Source organism: Alexandromys fortis, unplaced genomic scaffold, assembly GCF_014885135.2.
Source record: "Alexandromys fortis isolate MF-2015 unplaced genomic scaffold, M_Fortis_MF-2015_v1.1 scaffold_101, whole genome shotgun sequence".
Taxonomy (NCBI): Eukaryota; Metazoa; Chordata; class Mammalia; order Rodentia; family Cricetidae; genus Alexandromys; species Alexandromys fortis.
The window spans coordinates 4,009,067-4,028,898 of NW_026067983.1; the positions used below are offsets into that span (position 1 = coordinate 4,009,067).

Below are 19,832 nucleotides of genomic sequence, written 5' to 3' on the forward strand. Positions count from 1 at the left end.
CTTGTATCTTTTCCCAATCCCTGCCTCCTCTTAGGCATGTGTACTCCTGGGTCAGTCAGATCTCCAGTCCACCTGTTCTTCTGCGTAAACCCCAGTAGATACTTGAGAGGAGCATTTCAGACATTTCGTGGGACTGATTCCCCTTTATTTCAACTTCTCAGCCCACTAATGAAAGGGGAATCTCTGCAACCCCTTCTGAGTCCTTCAGAGTTACTAGTTCAAAGCACCCTGTCTTAGGGTTTCTATTGCTGCAAAAGCAAGATGGGGAGCAAAAGGGTGATTTGGGGTTATTCTTCAGCATCGCTGTTCATCACTAAAGGATGTCATGACAGGACCTCAAATGGGGCAAAATTCTCAAGGAAAGGGGCTGTTTATTGGCTTGCTTTCCATGGCTTGCCCAACTCACCTTCTTATAGAACCCAGGACCACCTGCCCAGGGATGGCGCCATTTAACATGGGCTGGGTTCTCTCTCATTGCTCACTAAATGAGAAAATGCCTTACAGCTAGATCTCAATGAGTATTTCCTCAACTGAGGCTCCTTCCTCTCTGATGACTCTAGCTTGTGTCACGTTGACACAAAAACCAGCCAATGGAAGCTGGCTTCAGATCAAAGAGTGATGCTTTTAGCTTCCCTTAATATGAAAGAGAGAAAAATAATATTTACCAAATAAATTGTGACTTTATTAGGAATCTTGGAACCTAGCTTTAATCATTGAGTCAAATAGGTAAACCTGGTTGTTCTTATAATAGGAGGTTTCTCTTTTTTGTTGATTTATTCTGTCACATCTTACATCCAGACTGAAGCTCCTCTCCCTTTTCTCATGCAAGTCCCTTCCCTCTCTCACATCCCCATCCACTCCTGCTCCATTTCGTTCAGAAAAGGGCAGACCTCCAGGAATATCAACCAAACATGGCATATCAAGTTGCAGTAAGACCTGGGCACCTCCCCTCATATTAAGGGTGGATAAGGCAACCCAGTAGGAGAAAAAGGGGTCCCAAAAGCAAATAAAAGTGTCAAAAGCTGCCCCCTGTTTCCTCTCTTATGAGTCCTATGAAAACAACAAGCTACACGACTATGGCATATCTGCAGAGGGCCTGGGTTAGACCGGTGTCTATGAGGTTCTTAAATGGCAGATGGCACTGCTCATCGTTCACAGCTACTTTATTTAAATGAGACTTCTCAATCCACTGCCAACTACCTTACACATATGGCTAAATTTTCTTTTCCCATCATGGACTCAATAAGAATATACTAAATCTAAAACCAAAATTAATGTCCCTTGAAGGCATTCTCTGGGTTTTGCACTTACAACTTGTCTGATGAGAATGTACAAAAGGAGAAGGAAATATTCAACCCTGAGTCCTTCAATGAGTACGAATGGCTTCCTTTATAAACAACAAGTTTCAAGGCAGACATTTGACTTCTGTTTGCCCTCTGTGTCTTGGCTGTGGTTCCTGCCTGGTGGGGACAAGAAGAAGGAAAGACACGGAAAACCTCCATCACAGATCTATCAGTGAAGCCTTTGAGTCTCCAGCTACCAAAATCTTCCTCGTAGAATTCATGGCACCTAACACAATGTCTCAATAAAATATATTAAGGAATGCATGGGTAAACAGAAGCATCAGTGGGAACATGCTCACTTGCGTGTTTCCAGCTGAAGTTCCTCAGTAGAGAATAAATAGCCTGGATCTAATTTCCTTAAACCATGTTTCCATTAAACAAAATAATTTTTTAAATGAAAATAACATTTTGTGCAACAAAATGAATGCATTCAAAGCTTGCTTATATTAACATATTTATTAAACCACAAGGAAATTATATTAAAGAAGAACATCTATCTTATTAGACTCCTAGCCTTAAAACGAACTATCCATAATCCTGGATGAGCACACGTGGAAATCAAGCAAACGCTACTCAGCAAGTTACTAATAGTGTTTATCTGCACACAGCAGGATTAGAAGAGATTGCAGTTTTTATAAAGATATATGTTAAGTGTTCCATAATGCCATTGTTACTGTATTTAATTACTCATCATCTCACATTTATCAAACAACTACAGCTATAGGCAACCAAGCTATGGCCTTGAGCTTCTTGGCTCAACTCTACAAATAACATTCTTGAGGTCATCATTAAAAGCGTGAAATTGTCAGATATTACTGCATACACAGCTCTGAGCAAACATTTGATAAATAAGCAACAAGCACACACCTAATTTCTTACAATACTAACATGTAAAATATTGAAAAGAAAATGATGAAACATTAAATGAAATCAGTACTTTGTTTTAAAATATAAGAACCTATTTGGAGCCTCATAAGTTTTTTATTTTCGAATCATTTTAATAACTACCAAGAAACGTCATACACAATAATTTAAGTAAAGAAAAGTGAGTGTATTAAGTTATTCACTATGCTCCATAAGGAGGCAATATCTTTATAATAGAAAAATGAAAGACAGTTAAGAGAAAAAAGAAACAAAGTTACTCTGAGTCCTACTCTAGAAACACTGTTACACATTAACTCTGGGGAGATGTGGGACAATTACAAAGCGCAACACTGTTTCTCTTCTGCCGATTTAAATGCCCCCACGTTTGCCCTGCCTACCGTTAGACACCTGGTATAGTGAGTCCTGTTTCATGCCTCTCCTTTTCTTGAAAGCTTTGGATTTAAATCATTAAGGTGCAGTAAAGGCCAAGTTGAAGCACACAGCCTGCTCAGTATTATCTCCAAAGACTAAACTCTAACTGCAAATGTCTTCCAAGAATAGCCGGCTGGACCTTCTCCTTTATGTGGAAGTGTCCTTCTGCAATGGCCTTCTTCTGTCTCCCCTCATGGATAGTCTGTGTTCACTTACTTCCTTCATGTTCTTCTCAGGGAAAGGAGGAGAATTCCACTTCACCACTTTGTTTTTTCTTCAAAATCTAACAGGAATGTTGAGGGTCTCTTTTCCTTATTCTTTGCTTGTACCCACATTTCCTCTCTTAAATGGCTTGTCTTGTACATATTTTCCCTCTATTTGGTCTATACATCTTTTCACACAGGGTTTGTGCTTTGAAGGCTGGGTTTCCCCAAGAGAAAACTGAGCACAATAGCCCGTTTCTCTGGGGATCATGCCACATATTTATTAGATTATGTTAATTTGGTTCAGTGTTCACAGAGGTCTCTCCGGTCATCTCTTCCACAACACTGCAAGTGTGTAGGGCCTGGAACAAGAATACTGCTCTCTGTATAATTTTCTCTTGTTCCCAAAGGTGCCTTCTGTTAAGTGTGATGCCATTGGTCCTCTAATTGTTGCTGCCAGCGTGACATCGTCTCTGTCACTGTCTTAACTAGATATAAATTAATAGTTTTAAATTGAGCTTTAGTTCAAGATAGGTATGAAAATGTTTTATGCCTCATTAAATGATATGTTCACTCATATTATCCGGGCATTTTTATAATAAATGTATTTAATGGTGTCCCTAGAAGGAATCTTTTTTAAAAATTAATCTAAGTGTGTTTACTTCAAGTGATAATGTTAAGGAATGAGTCACTTTCTTCAAATCAATAGTAACTGAGCATTTTGACCCAAGTCATTGCATATTTGAAACATTAGTAGAAATTGGGAATGCATGACAAGAAATTACTTTTTTATCTAATTTAGATTTCAAGTATTAAATTAATGTCCCTTTTAAGTGCTATTTTAATTAGAAATAAATCCTTCATTTTAATTCTTAGAATGCAATATTATTTTGCAAAATCCATCTTTTGATTTTTAGGTCGAGCTGACTATGTTGCTTTCCTTCCTAAAACTCTGAAATTATGGGAGAATCAATCCTAGGAATATACAAAGGATGCCTTCAGAGGGCAAGGAAAATTGAAGAATTTTTAAGTGTAAAAAACAGATGGGGTTTAATTGGAAAAGCTACCCTGTGGAGAGGAGCAGCTGACAACTCAAAGGGAACTCCATGAAAAAAGAAACTGTTACCCATGGAGCACTGAAAGTCTCCCAGGATCAGAGACATTCCGGTTTGGGAGCAAGCATGGTCCCTGGGGCAGCTGGCAAGGTAATTAATTAAAGTGGTGTGTCTCTGTTGTACTGGAATAAAGCTTTGGATCACAAGATGGAGACTTTCAAATAAATGAAGGACTTGCCTTAGGGAACTCCCTGGACTGGCTTGGTAACTTACTGCAGAGGAAGAAGTAGGGCAATGCCTAGTCAAGTGCCAGTGACAAATTAGGTCCTCAGTTTCCTTAAAGAGATCACAGAACAGCGAGCAGTCTCTATTTAAATAATAAACATTCCAATAGGAACCAAAGTAGATGTGTTTTAAAACTTGGATAAGAAAGCCAACTATCCCAATACAAATTCCAAAAGTCTTAAAGAAAATATTAGTATAGTTGGCATTATCATCTTGACTAACTATATCATTAAATAACTAAAAAATTGGGAGCTAGGGAAGCAGACAGGCTAAGTGCAGACCGTCATCTGTTCCCTTCCTCCAAACCCAGTTCCTCAGTCTCACCCCCAGCTCTGCAGCAGACCCAGTGTTTCTGTTCCTGCTTCTATCTATTCCCACTTCTCTCTTTGTTCTTACCCAGCTATATAGACCCACAAAACCTTGTAGGCAGAGGTTGCCAGGCAACCCACACAAACAAACAAGGGAAGTTTATGGCCCTTGGTGCATTAGCATTTTGTCAAATGTTAGTAAACTTCAATATTAGCAAGCTCATGAGCTTGATGCTTTTCAGAAGCACCAGGGAAAACACACACACACCAAGAAACACACATTAAAACAAAATAACAGGAATCAACAAATCTTGCTCATTGATAACTCTCAACATCCTTAATCTCAATTCCATAATTAACAGATATAGACTAACAGAATAGATGCAAAACAGGATCCATCCTTCTACTCTATCCAGGAAACACACCTTAAGATCAAGCATGGATATCACCTCAGGGTAAATACATAGAAAAAAACATTCCAAGCAAATGGACCCCTCCCAAGAAAAAGTTAATGTAACTGATTTAATATATAACAAAAGAGTCTTTAAGCCAAAACTAATCAGGAGAGTTAGAGAAGGATTCTACATACTCAGCAAAGGAAAAATTCACCAAGAAGACATTGCAATGCTATGAACTAAACACAAGAGCATCCAGTTCTTAAAAGAAACCCTACAACAGGTAAAATGCATATTACCCTTACATGGTGGCCGTGGGTGGCTTCCACGCCTCACTTTCATCAGGTGACAATCAGGTCATCCAGGCAAAACTGGACAGAGGAATAACAGAACTAACAGATGCTGTGACTCAAATGTAACACAGAAGAATATCACCTCTCAGAACCTCATGGAACTTTCTGCAACATAGAGCATGCTCAGACACAAAGCAAGTCCCAACAGATACAAGGTAATTGACATAAATAGCATCCTACATCCGACCTGACCACCACAGATCAAAGCTGGACATCAACAACAGAAACAACAGAAAGCTTACAAAACCATGGAAACTGAGCAACTCACTACTGAATGAAAAATTAGTAAAAGAGAAATTAATAAAAATTAAAATTTTCTAGAATTGAATGAACATGAATTCGCAACACGCCCATACTTACGGGTTACATTAAAGGCAGTTCTAAGAGGCAAGTTCATAGCACTAAGTGCCTACATTCAAAGCAAGACAAAAACTGGAGAGAATGCATACTAGTAACTTAATTGCATACCCATACAGTGATATCTTGTTTATGATCTATCAAATAAAGCTTTCCTGAAAATCAGAGTGCAAAACTAGCAACGCAAGTCAGTCAGGCAGGCCAGGCAGTGATGGCACATACCTTTAATCCCAACAGCCACACCAGCTAGCCATAGAGGCTGGGTGGTGATGGTACACATCTTTAATACCAGCACTAGAGAGAAATATAAGGAAGGATGAGACAGGGACTCACTCACTTTTCAGTGTAAAGCTTTCATAGAGATAAGAGTTCTCTAGTGGATTGGCTGTTTTGCTTTTCTGATTTTCAGTTTGAACCCCAATATCTGTCTCTTGGTTTTTATTATTCACGCTACACACCCAAAAGCTCTAGAACAAGAAGCAGCCACAACCAAAAGGGGTAGAAAACAAGAAGTAGTCAAATCAAGGCTGAAATCAATAAAACAGAAACAGAAATTAAAACAATGAATCACTGAAATAAGCAGTTGGTTGTTTGAAACTATTAATAAGACTGACACATTCCCACCAAAATTAACTAAAAGGCATACACAGAACATCCAAATTAACAAAATTAGAGATGATAGGGGAGCATAACAACAGACATTGAGGAAATTCAGAAAATTCTTTCTTTAAAAACCTATACTACATCAATTTGAAAAAATCTAAGAGAAGTCAAAAATTTCCCATATACAAGCAAATTATTGAAGTTAAATCAAAATCAGATAATCAATTTAAACAGACCTAGTACCCCTAGAGAAATAGAGGCAATAATTAAAATTCTATCAGCCATAAAAAAGGTCCAAGGTCAGATCATATTAGTGCAGAATTCTACCACACTTTCAAAGAGGAGTTAATGCCAATATTCATCAAATTGTTCCATAAAATAGAAACAGAATGGTTGAACAATGTCCAATTCATTTACAAGGCCACAGTTACCCCTAATATCCAAACCACACAAAAACCCAAAAAAGAAAATTACAGACCAATTTCCTTTATGAACAAAGAAGCAAATAACTATTCAATAAAATACTTACAAACCAAACCCAAGACCACACACAAAAAACAAAAATCACTCACCATTCACAAATAGGCTTCATCCTAGGGATGTAGTGGTGGCTCAACATTCATAAACTGATAAATTTAATCCAACAAATAAGCAAACTGAAAGACAAAAATCACAATATCATTTCATTAGATGTAGAGAAGGCCTGTGACAAAATTCAGCACTCCTTCATGAAAAAAAGTTCTAGAAATATTAGGAATATTAGAGTCATACCTCTACATAAAGGCAGTTTACAATGATTGCGCAATCACCTTAAATGAAAAGAAACTCAAAGTAATTCCACTAAAATCAGGAACAAAACATATTACCTATACCTATTTCATACAGTACTTGCAGTCTTCAGTAGATACCCGAAAAAGATCAAAGGGCTACAAAATGGACAGGAAGCAAAGTATCTTTATTTGCAGATGACATAATAGTCTACACAAGTGGCCCTAAAACCTTTACCTTGGAACTCCTACAGCTGACAAATACTTTCAGCAAATTGGGCTCCACAACCACCAAATCCACCCCCAGACCCCAGGCTGGGAGAAGGACATACATTCTACATACCAGTCCAACCCATGTGTCCACTTGTCTTCATCCCACTCAGGACATACCTAACCTCTAATCCCAACTGCATTCACACATCCTCTCTCCTTCTCCAACCATCTCTCCCCATGCCAGACAGAAAACAAAACCAAAAGTCCATATGACAAAATCTAATAGGAAAAATACAAGCATTGTTCAAGTTCAAGGCAGTAACTTTCCCCAAAACCAGGAGTCATGCAGCAATGCTTGGCCATTGAAAATGACCTTGATTAACCCCCAGAACACATATTTTAAGACAGCAAAGCAAATCTAAAAAGATGTAGTTCACCTAGACTAGCACCTAGGAAACCTATCTGCCAAAATTGAAAAAGAAAGAGAAACTGTCCATAATATAAATATTCTAAAAAGAAAATTATATCCATCAAACTAAATCTAAGGAAAATGTAGGAAGCACAATTTCAGGATGAAGAGAAGAATAAAAATAACCAAGAAACTGAAGGAAAAGAATATGAAGCTATAATTATCAAAATAGCAAGTACCACTGAGAATATAAACAATAACACCACTAATTAGCAACATAATGACTGCAATCAAATGACTGCGTTCAATAATAACTTTAAATAGTAATGGCCTCAATCCTCCAATCAAAAGACAGGAGCTAACTAAATGAGTTAAGAGGCAAAATCTATCTATCGGTTGTCTCTAAGAAACACATAAGAGCTCTGAAGAAATGAACCACCATAAAGGAAAAGGATGGAAAAGAGTACTACAGTCAAATGGGACCAGGAAGCAAGCAGGCATTGCTTTCCTAATACCTGACAAAATAGACTTCACACTAATCAAAATTCAATAAGAAAAGGAGAACTGTAATAAAATGACTTGTCATAAGCAGAAAAGATTTATATGATCATCTGGATTATTTACCATGTTCTTTGCAGGCCAGAAGAATGCAAAGTGATAAGCTCAAAGTACAGAGAGAGAGAAAGAAAGATTTTTTTTTTTTTTACCCAGGAAGAGAGTCACTTAATAGTGAAGAACAGATACAGCCATTTCAGACAAGCAAAGGATAGGAGAATTCATCACCACTACAAGAAACACTAAAGGAACTCTCAGAAGTAAAGAAGGGAAGACAGTAAACAATCAAAGGCACAGGAAGAATAAATCTCACTATCAAATATAAATGAATGAGAATATAGAATGCATTTGTAATAGCTGCACATAAGTCCCTTTGAACACTAACATGCCAAGGGCAAAGCATGTCAAGATAGGAATAAATGCAGAGATGTTAATGGAATGAACAAAGGAAGAGGTAAAATTCTGGCATCCACTACTGAAGAGTATATAGGAGCTGAAGCCGACTGACCGACATACTCTGCCCTCCTATCAGTCATTACAATGACACCCCCAACCCCCACCCCCGCCTCTGGGTTCCTCTAGACTATAGCTGAGCTTCAGTCATTGTACCTTATGTAGAGTCTGATATGCTTAACCCCAGCTCCTTTGGTTCTGCTCCACCACTAGAGACTAAACTGTGTTGATATTTTTGAGTGGTAAAAAGATACCAGCAACTGTGGTTTATGAAAAGTGATTAACATGTAAAAAGATTAATGTCTTTGATACCAATTTTTTTCACAGAAAATTATAGCATCAGTTTTTCATTTGGTCTTCTTCACTTTCATGTATTGCACACGACTTGATTTAGCTTAGTTAGCCTCAGTAAAAGTAATTTGGAATGTTGAAACAACTTTTTACAAGCTTTTCAATTATTTTAGTTCTAAAAACAAGTTAGTTTGTCGCTATAGATACCAGACAAATATTTTTAGCAAATAAGATGGCAAAATTAAAATGACAAAAGACAGGTCAGGTCCTGTTTGGAGTATCAGGGTTATAATGAACACGCGGTACACAGAGAGAGGGGCACAAAGGGGACAGGAGGGAGGGAGATGGGAAGGGGAGAGAGAGGAAGGCAGGCAGACAGACAAATGGGGTGGAAGAGAAAAGCCATGCTTTAGTCTTCTTTTTCCACACATCTACTGATTTAATGACATTCCAAGACAGCTGGAAAGTTGACCACTTTCACTGGATCCATTGGAATTCAATCATGACCAGGTTGAAAGAGAAAAATCTGACTTTCACATCCTCCCAAGAGTTCTAGGAAACAAACATCCTTAAGCGCAAACTCTGTCAGAAGCAATCGGCAGATGACAGTTTTTTTTCCAACCTCCATCTTCGCCCCACAGCTTTTCCTCTATATTAAACAGTACTGACTGTCCAGCTAAGAGGACCAACATGAGGTGTTAATATGTATTCACAGGGTCATTTTTCGGGGACTTGGCACTAAAATTCCCTCGTGGGCTGTGATAATTAGCATTATCATTATTGCCGTTACTTTTCTTGCAGCAACCCTGGGCCAGACATGCTCGTCGTAAATTTTATATGAACCACAGCTCTAGGCTTCTAAGGGAGCTTAGAGCTTCTAGCTCGGCTAGCCCACTCAGTAACTGATGTCTTGGGTCACTTCTCTAATGCTCTGTGATTACACTTTCTCCTGACCGTTAGGAAAGGCAAACGTCTAGGTAGGCAAAACTACCCCTCTGCTATTAGGAGGACCGCAACCCAGAAGCAGAATCAAGGCACGGAACTGAAGCCTGAGCGTGGCGACCTCATTGCCGCTGTTCTTCCCTGCAAATCATGTGATTTCTTGTTCTGTACTCATCTTGTGCTTTTGTCATTTAATAGCACTGGCAAATTAATCATCGGGATTATTAAAAGACCAGGGCGTTTAAGTGGTTGCCTGTTGTTAGAATCAAACACAACTAATAAAAATGCTTCCTTTTCGGAAAGAAATGCATTTTTCCCCCTTAGAAATTTTAAGGGCTTCTCTTTCTTATCAAGTTCTTTTCAGATTTTGACAGATTCACTAGTCCTATTTCTGACTCTTGACCCAACACCTGATTGTATCCTGTAGCTTGAGCAACAGGAGGCAAAGGACTTGATCCATCCTCAGACAAGAGACATTTAGAACTTGGACTTAGAACACAACTGCGCAGTGTTCTAAGCTTCAGGATTCGGTTGCCCATCTGAATTGAAATCTTCCTTTCTATGCTTGACCTCAACTGAAATAGCCGGAATTTTGCTTTTCTCTTAACCATCCTGGGAACTCCACAGAATTTCCCCTGTGTCTTTTCAAAGTGAAAAGTGTATCGAGAAACGGGACCTGCATGAGACTCCTCGGTGAGTCTCGCTTGAGATCTGCACACATAGTCCTTTGGGGCCACATGGAAGTGTGAGAAGCTTCCGTATTTCCCCACAAAGTTCTTTGGTCAATATTTCAGGTGGACAATCTTAAGAGAATTTTCTGGAGCCTGGGATCTCTGCTTCAGCGGTTCTTGATTTCCCAAATATTAAAAGAAATCAGGAGACTAGCTAGAGATAGAAATACCAGACTTATATGACTGAAAAGGCTAGCCCAGGATAGGTCATTTTTCTGAGTTGTCCTAGGATTGAGCCAGCCTTTCTCTTTTTTTCCCAATATATCCTAATTGTCTGTACTAGTCCTTGGTGGGGGGGGGGGCACCAATAAGCTTCCATTACATGACACAGAGATTTATTAGTTTGTAATGCTCAGTCTAGGTCAGCCCATTTCTGGCTAGCTCTTTTAACTTAACCTGTTTCTCTTTATCTACCTTTGCCCTTATTATCTTTCTTCTTCTATATATCTACTTTCACTGATTCTCTATATTTGGCTGGCTAGCATCTCCCTTCTCATCCTTCCCTGTTTCCTCCCCATCCTTCATTGAGTCTAGAGTTCTCTTATGTATTCTCTCTGCGTGCTACCCCCACCTATCCTTTCTCTGCCTAGCTATTGGCCAGTCAACTCTTTATTAGAACAATCAGGTACCTTAGGCAGGCAAGATGAAACAGATGGAACACATCTTTACATCATTTAACAAATGTAGCATAAACAGCTTTCACAGTTAAAGTAGTACTCTGAAGCACAAATAAATGTAATAATGCATTTTTGTTCAGTTAAAATAATATTCTACAACATTACTCCAGCAAGCCAGAGTTACATCCTCAAATTTCAAGGTCTAAATTCCCACTTCGGATGCTTATTCCCTTCCAGAATGCCCTGCTTTCTATTCACAGAGACCCCGGTCCAGCCTGAATAATATGTAGGCATTCTAACCTAGGGCTAAAGGAAGAAAAATGATCTTGTGAGAAAAATGTGGTCCCTAAAAAAAGTGAAGAGCTAAACAAAGTCCATATCTTTAATGCCCGGGTCAAGGTAGAGGACTACAGTCAATATAATCAGTAGCAAGTAGACACATCTGAGCATTGCTCAGACTCTTACAGAGAATCCATCTCCAGCTCTTCTACCCTAAGGTTGAGTATCCGACGCTAGAGAATATTTTTCATTTCATCTCCATAGCTATTTAGCAAAAAAAGAGAGTACACTTTGAACCAAATGTTTTATCTTGCTTGAAAATTAACTCGTGTAGCCGGGCAGTGGTGGCACATGCCTTTAATCCCAGCACTCGAGAGGCAGAGGCAGGCAGATAACTGTGAGTTCAAGGCCAGCCTGGTAATTAACTCCTATTTCCCTCACGTTTGAATTGAATAGTGTGGATTAAAGGTAGAGATTCATTTATTGTATGCAAATATTCTAGAAATGTGTTGAAATGATTATTTTCTCCATTTGACAATATCTCATTGAAGCTCAGATGACTGTGTGCATGGGACCATTTCTCAGAGCCTGTGTCTCACTCTCTGTTGAACTTTCCACCACCTTTCATGTGTATTGGGTTTTATATTACTATATAAATATAATATATAATATAGGTAGAAGACAGACAGCTGTTACAGCTAAGCAGTTGTTCTTTTTTAATGATAGAAAGTACTCTGAAGTAGTTTATGAAATTATAAAAATTTTAAGTTGAGGATACAATATAAAGTTCAAACCATTGATTTACTAGTACTAGAATCAATATTTACAGGTGTCAGGTGCCTAGTCAAGCCTCTTTCAAGGGTGACTTTACTCACATGCTTCAATAATCCATTAAAGAGGAAATAAAATCATATCCTTCTTCAAGATGTATAATAAGTTGCCCATGATAATCTGGGATGAATGCTATAGGTCCTCCACTGAACCCACCAAGGTGACTGTAAGATACTTCTCAGCTGGAGGTGGTGGCCCACGCCTTTAATCCCAGCACTTGGGAGGCAGAGGCATAAAGATCGCTAGAAGCTGGAGGCCAGCCTGGTCTACAGAGTGAGTTCTAGGACAGGCACCAAAGCTACACAGAGAAACCTTTCCTCAAAATAAATAAATAAATAAAAACAAAATGTTACTTATCACAGTCACATTGCACTTTCTGTTTAAGCAATTAATTTTCAACATTTGCCAAAATGTCTGATTAACTTAAGATGACCCAGGCCAACATGGATAGCATTGTTTCCTGATAGGTCTTAGGCTGTATCAGAAAGCTACACAAAGTTCTGGCGTGCAAATAAACAAGAAGTATTCTTCCACAGTGTTTACTTCTAGTCCCTGCTGGAGTTCCTGCCCTGACTTCTCTAGATGATGGGCTCTACCGTGTAAGATGAAAGAAATCCTCTCCTCCACTTCATTGCTTCTGATGACAGTGTTTGTCATAGCCCCAGAAACTAAAACAATATGTGCTTAAAAGGGTGAATCAGCTCATCTGTGGAATTTTGATGTTCTTCGCTATTCATTTGGGCTACTATAGTAACTTAATAGTCTAAGAAGAATATTTTATTTATGGCTATTATATTTCCATGAACATATAGGTAGTCTTGAGAGGGTTTTCAGAAACTTGGGGACACGTGTACTGTATAAGCTTACACATGCTTTGCTTACTAAGAGTGAACTATTGACCCATTAAAGGACTCAGTTCCTTGGATTGAAGCCACGATCAGCATGAGAATTGCTAACACTGATTCCACTTGTTCAAGATTAGAAATCTGTTTATTGTTTTAAAATGGCAGGTAATATAGTGATTAATAAACATTTACTGGCTTTGTAACGTGAATAAGGCATCACTATGAAATGGCCAAGCAATTCTGCTTTGGACTTTCGCCCACAAACTGATAGATCTCTAGAATGAAATAGTCCACTTAGTTAAATGACAAATACATCTCCGTTAACTAGGTTTGGGTTTGCTACAAATTAATTCAGATCTTAGACATTGTTAGGAACATATTTATCAATACACTGGTGCTCTACTTACCGGTAGTTTGAGTTTGGATTTAAAAAAAAAACTAACTTTATAAGGATTGCTTTGACTTTTTGTGTGAGATGGATCATAATAAAATCATTTATTACTCTGAGAATAAAGTGTGATTTCAACTAAACACAGAGGACTATTTCTTTGATTCCTTTCCATTAGTGTAGCGTTGGCTGTGCAGCCATGATGCATGAGGTCAACATGTGGTATATTATGAAAGCTTAGGAATAGACAAAAATATTTAAATCTGAACTGCTGTCTGAAATCATTTTATGTTGGCATACATTGCTGGCCGGTTAGAAGTCGCAATCTGCCATGGCTTGGCAGCTAGTCTCAATAGCTCGGCAGCAAGGAACTCCTCCCTCCAACAAAGCTCTTATCTGGAGAATGGCCCTAGGCCTGGAGGACTGACCTCATCTAAAAGCTGTCTCTAAACCAGATGCCAAGGGTCAAGTAAAGATGAATCAGGTCCGATAGAAGAAGATTGTGTTAGAAGCTCTGCTATAGGACCCTACCGCCATACACTAAGCCTTATTAGAGGCGTCTGTTGCTTAATGCACACTAGGGTTTGTCTGCAGGTTCCCCAGTCCCACACAATCCATATTCTCTGGAATAAAATTGAGCCAATCGACTAAAATCTGTCTCCCAGAAGGCTGTCTCCATTAGTGCTCATGGGCCACATATAAAGCTTTCTGTTACCCCTTCTGCTTCCTTCCCCTCTTGACCTGATGGCCAACAGGCCAAGAGAGCGAGGACCCCCACAATTTTGCATGTTTTAAATGGTATTTTTGTAGTTGCTTTGATGGATATACACACACTATTTGCTTACAGGTTTCCATAGAGTCCAGAAGAGAGGTCAGATACCTTGGAACTTTAGCAGTGGTTGTGAGCCACTTAACATGGTGCTAGGAATGAACCTGCAAGGGTAGCAACAACTTTTAACTGCAAAACCTTATCTTTAGCTCCTAGTTTGTATTTTAAATGTTGCATGCTGTTTTGAGTAATAGTCTCTTGCCTGTTGCTTAGCCAGTACAAAACAAGGCCAACGTTTATACTGCAACTGTGTTTCTAGCAGGTGGCCAGGATTTTACCTCCCACATAGTTTTAAATTTAACCTCTGCTTTTCTATCACTGGTAATAAAGACGTATTATTTTTATTATGTAAGACTTGGCAGGTTTGGAATGGGAACAGTTATTCTCTCTATTTGTAGGAAACTGAAATAAAAATACATTCCTCTTATTTAATTTCCCTGGAAACAGCTAAGTATAAAAGCATTGATTTTGCCCCTACATTCTAACTTAATTAAATCATGAAGATCTCACTTACAAGTTACAAATATATCAAGGAAGACACTATGAAACATTGCTGAAAGGGTAAGACAGTGAGGTCTTTTGGATCTAAGTTTTATACTTTGCCTCAGGAAGTATGACTACTAGTTAGTAATTACTAGTTTCAATGACTAAATCTTGTCTTAAAATCAGTCATCAATTCATAGGCTAACCTAACAATAAGCACAGAAATAGACCACAAATCATCAAGCTTGAAATTCTCAAAGAGACACATGCACGTACAGGAACTGTGTGCTTGCATGGAGGAGAGAAAGAGGAAGCAAGGAGAGATTGACTGAGAAATCTTGCCTCTGAAACTCAATATAATTTCCAAGGAAATGATAGACTGACGTGAAAATCAATGGGATGTTGTAACTGAGCGTGGTGAGCTTGTTACCAGGGAAACTGGGAGCCCCTCCTTGGGTTCTTAGTAAAAGAATTTAAAAACAGACTCATAGTGAAGCCCAAGGTCAATTATATTAGAGTTTGAGAGAACAAGAGTAAGCTAAAAAGCATAGCAATCCGGACAACAGATTCAGAAAAAGCTCTGCCTTTTAAGCTAGCTATGGAGAGGAGAGAAACAGAGAGTCAGTCCCCAATGCTGTGGCTACATGCTTAGAATTATAGAGAGAGACAGCTTATTAAGAAGCAAAAGTGTAAGCCCGGCAGTGGTGGCACACGCCTTTAATCCTAGCACTCAGGAGGCAGGCGCATCTCTGTGAGTTCGAGGCCAGCCTGGTCTAGAAGAGCTAGTTCCAGGACAGGATCCAAAAAGCTATGGAGAAACCCTGTCTCGAAAAATCAAAAAAAAAAAAAAAAAAAAAAAGCAAAAGTGTTGTAGGAGCTGCGGGCCGCTTCCCACAGCCTGGCTCCCACACGGCTAGCTTTAAACCCAAAATAATTAGACAGAAATTGTATTCTTTTAAACACTGACTGGCCCATTAGCTTCAGCCTCTTACTGACTAACTCTCATATCTTGATTAACCCATTTTCTATTAATGTGTGTAGCACCACGAGGTGGTAGCTTACCAGGAAGGATCTTAACCTGCATCCATCTTGGAGAGGAGAGCTATAGCGTCTGGCTCACTGCCTTCTTCCTCCCAGCATTCTGTTCTGTCTTTTCTGCCTACCTATGTTCTGACCTATCAAAGGGCCAAGGCAGTTTCTTTATTAACCAATGAAAATTACACATAGACAGATGACCCTTCTCCATCACAAAAACTTTCTCCAGAATGGGAGTGGCCCTGTGAGTTGAGGAAAGAGCCCCACAGAAGCTCGCACACACACACCCACCATTACAGACCTGCCTCTCCCGTTTGTATTTCAAGGGCTTTTGACAGTAATTGTTTCTTCACACATGCTCGGTTCCTTAAATGAAGCTCAGGCAAAGACTGCCTTCCCGTCTCTGTCTGCAAACTGGCTTCTCTCACAAGTCAATCTTTTTTTTTAATTGAAAATTGATTTTTTTCATATAATATATTCTCATTACAGTTTCCTGTTTCCCAACTCATCCTAGATTCTCTCCTGTTCTCCACCCACCCAAAAATATACCCTTTATTTTTTATAAGATACAAACAGGTATCTTATATAATAAATAATAATTAAAACCAATAAGAACGGTGAGAAATATACTGAAAAAGGCCATCCAGCATCAGAGAAGCTTCCATTGGCAGCAGATGAGAACAAATACAGACCCACACTTGGCAAACAGCAAGGGAGCGCAGTGGGTGTTTGGGGGGAGGGTTCTGATGTGATTTGTTTTGCCTCACAATGCCTAATCTGGACATTTTAAAATATTTCATATCATCTTGATGTTTCCGTCCAGCTCCTGTTCTGCCACAGGTTCCCTTCTTGGTGAATCCAGAAAGAAACAACCATGGCTGGAAATAAATGACTGGAGAAAGAGCTGCCACTACCATGAGGCCAGGAACTCTTTCAAGAACAACGTCCTCTCGGAACAAAGAAAGTGTATGACTTCTTACAGGGGGGTGCACATTCGGGATGGGCATATTCCTTAGAGCACGCTCAGTTTAAGGTCCTCACTCAAGAAGCAAATATGCGGGGCACATTTTTTTAGGTGTGTTTCGTCTAAGATCACGGAGCAGATGTTCTGAAAGGAACAGCTTGGGCAACGCTCAGCTGACATTATAAAGATTCAGCTGGAAATAGAAAGGCAGAGTTTGTGGTGTTTGTTTTGCTTTGGGGTGATTTTTTGCTTTGTTATGTCTTGCCCTGCTTGTGTGTGTTGTGTGTGTGTGTGTGTGTGATTGCTTGTTTGCTTGCAGGCTTTGAGATAGGATCTCACTTTGCATCCTAGGTTCACCTGGAATTCACACTCCTGCCACAGACACCACTTTGCCTGCCTAGCAAAGGACTTTTGAAGGTGGATTTATAAATAGTGTTGTCCTATAGGTACCTGCTTTGTGTGGCAGCTGCGAGTTTCATATTGGAAAAGAAGGAATTCTTGTACCACATATGCTGGAGCATAGAGTGAAATCGCAAACAAAATGGAGAATCTTAAAACATAGGAAGGAATAAAGCCCAGGTCACCTTATTTAACCGGTTGTATAAAATTCAAAAAGAGATAAGAATAGTGAAGTTTACGCTCAAGAAAAATAAATAAACAATAAATAAACACAAGTGGGGATATTCAAGTAGAACATTGCCAAAATCTGCTAATTTGGGGTTTTCTGTTTGTCTAATATGTTGAACCTTGAACTAATGCTATTTCTGGTAACACTTGTATCTTAAGAGCAAGGGATTCAAAGCATCTCAAAGTACAGGATTCTGCTTCATATTTTATTATTCTCTTAAGTAGTTTAGTAGGACAGCAATTTATAAAGATCCAGCTAATGGAAAATATAATAACTTCTGGAAATTAAATTAGTAGTTTCTTTTGGATCTTATGGGAATAAATTATATGAGATTCAATATTCCTTGTAAGTTTCAGTGAGTTTTTGGTGTTTTCTTCAAAATGTAAAGAAATGAGTTACAAAAATATTTTTATCCATTGTGTTCAGTTCTTTAAATAATTACTAAGCAAGGAGACTTTTCTGCCTTGGGTTAAGTGTTGTGTTGTATTAATTGAGGTCACAAACAGCAAGTTTCCTGGTCACAATGTTGGAATGCTTTCATGGCCAAAAAAGGAAGAACTCTCATAATATGCAGAGATGTCCGAATTATATTACACCACAAAATCTAGCCTATTCTGACCAACATTCAGAGAGATAAAAGATGCAAGGAGACTTATCGTCAGTGTTAATAGGCTAGCATCATCTCTACTTTTCATCCCACATAAGATATAATCATGTTAACCTCTCTCAAAAAAAAACCCTTTGATCATAGAGAGAAGACAAATTCTCATAAAATTTTGGAAAGTAACATCATGAACTTTAAGGAATCTTTGGAGCCCCACCTGGCAAGGCAGGAGAGGAGATGTGATGGACCAGAGCTTTTCTCATAGTAACTGATGCAGCCTATGAAGCATAGGCAATTTCCAAACTTCCATATAAAGAAAGGAAACAAGGATTTGACAGAACCAACTCAACAGCAAACTTTTGGAAACATAAGCACACTTTAAATCATCTGTGGAGATTGCAAAGTTACTCCCTGTAGTCCATGTCAACCTGATAGTGAACTCCATCTAAGCATGGTGTGTGCCCCAAACACAATTAGCTAAAGTTCAGCCTTCTAGGCAACATTTTTTTCTAAAATAATTTGAAGCGAGTGAGTCTTTAAGTTTGCCTGTATTAATGTTTCATTAGTGTCTGTTTCATAGTCCACCCTTTATACTCTAATCCTTGCTGTTGAAATGGTATGCTTTTTTCTGGGAAATGAAGAAAAATCTCCTTGATTTCAGCTCACTCCTCCTTAGTGATGGAAGCTCTGATCCTAGGACCTCCACATCTAAGAAGGGAAGAATACATCACTATTATGAATTCCGTTTTCTAGAGCAACTACAATGCTGATTAGTCACTTTGCTTTGATGATTTTAGAAACTCGCACGGCTGGAAGATACAGAAATATTCATGTGTTGTCTTTATAAGATTAGAAAAATCACTGCCTGTTGGAAATGTTATACAAATACATCTTGTAGGTCGTATCCAGCCTTGGACTGTGTATCATGTACGCAGTAGCCAGCTGTGGGCCATCCACAAACAAAACACCAGCTACCTTCACTCTGTAGCTTTCCGTGTTTTCTGCTAAGAACAAGCTTGGGCTACACCTCAGGATACTATACATTAAATATTTCTTATCGTTTACTATGCTGTGATATATCAATGGCAAATCATGTTTTCATTGTCTGTATTGATTAGTGTATTTGAATCCTCATTTTCCAGTAGCTAAAATGTCCTAGGTAGAATAAGGAGACCTCTGACACATGGCTGAGTCCCAAATAGGGTTTAGAGTTCCTGATTGTCTTGTCTCAAACAGTCAGAAGCTGAAAAGACAAAAAAAGAAAGAAAGACAGGTTTAATTTGAGTATCTTTATCAAAAATGAGAAAATATCTATTATAACTATTGAAACACTTCTTTCATTGTCATTCCGCAGAACAGGTAGACAGATACAAAGAGGAGAGAATAAGTTTGCAGATGTCACAATAGTGAACGGAAACAGGGCTTACAGCTGTTAACTAGAGACTGTTTGCTCCGTGTGGATATCAAGTGGAAAGACTCTTGAAGAAAATCTACTTTACTGTAAGCTTGAATAAGCCTGTCACACAAATGACAGAGTATACTTAATAAATGGGCTGTTTATTTACTGCTGATTATTTCTGATCATTGCTTTCACCAAATTCCCTATTAAAAAGAAACTTGTTTTTCCCCCTTTGTTTTTTTTTCTTAACAAATTCACAAAGAAGTGCATATACATGTTTTAAAAAAAATTAAAGGAGGTTCAGGCTGTGGTAGTGCACACCTGTAATCCCAGCATTCAGAAGGCAGAGGCAGGTGGATCTCTGTGAGTTC

General features: G+C 38.7%; 1 long non-coding RNA gene across 1 annotated transcript in view; it reads right to left on the minus strand.

The window, feature by feature from the left end:
- The window catches only part of LOC126511523 (uncharacterized), a 172,043-nt gene that overhangs the window by 90,945 nt on the left and 61,266 nt on the right, over nucleotides 1–19,832 (minus strand). The window contains exon 2 of the long non-coding RNA XR_007594711.1: nucleotides 6,771–6,854. This is a non-coding gene — a long non-coding RNA (uncharacterized lncRNA). The remainder of the gene's footprint in view (nucleotides 1–6,770; nucleotides 6,855–19,832) is intronic.